Consider the following 804-nt stretch of genomic DNA (forward strand, 5'->3'; position numbering starts at 1 on the left):
AAAAACCAGCAATATCATAAACTTGCTGCAATCTGTCCTAGAAGGATCAAATGAGTTTTCATCAACAAATCTTTTCAACCAGAAAGTGATTTGTGTTTTGTACAAAGTATTTAACTGAATACAGTGAAACAGTGATGAATTTTCAAAGATACGCAGTACTCATTTTATAGAAGTGCACTTTAAGAGGCAATTTTGTGGAAATACACATATTTCATCTATGCTTCAGAAAAAGTCAAACTTTGTGAGGACTTCTTCTCTCCTTTTTTGTTGCACTCACTGGGTGCAGCAGACAAGCTTATGGGGTGTACAAGTCTTTCCTTAGACCTAAAATACAACCAATAAACTCAAAGTTGAGAATTATTATGGTAATTATTTATCCAATTCAAAAGAAAATGGTGGTTAGTAGCAGCAGAGCAGAGGGAAACATGCAAAGCAATAATAAGTTCAGTAGGTCTGATGGGACAGAGAGGCCAGGCAGAGGTTCCAGCTGGAGAGAAAGGCCACATACCAGGGAGCCAGTATCTTGATGGTTTTTAATGTCAAGTACAGCTGTGAATGTTAGCTATGAATATACTTTTTTTTTTTTTAATAGTTACTCCTTTAGAATCAGGGCTGAAAGTTCAGAAATGCAGTCTTCCTTTTCTGAGATGCCGTGCTTCTGGCAAGCGCACACATTTTACCTTCATAAATTAATTGTGGAAGGCAATTAGTGGCTATCTGATTTTGTCCATGGAGTTTCTGCAGGGGGCTTTTGGTGCAGTGATGACCTGTGAAGGCTGACCTAGAACAGAGGCTAGATGGAAC

Source organism: Agelaius tricolor, unplaced genomic scaffold, assembly GCF_023055355.1.
Source record: "Agelaius tricolor isolate 1412-34295 unplaced genomic scaffold, bAgeTri1.0.p SCAF_47, whole genome shotgun sequence".
Taxonomy (NCBI): domain Eukaryota; kingdom Metazoa; phylum Chordata; class Aves; order Passeriformes; family Icteridae; genus Agelaius; species Agelaius tricolor.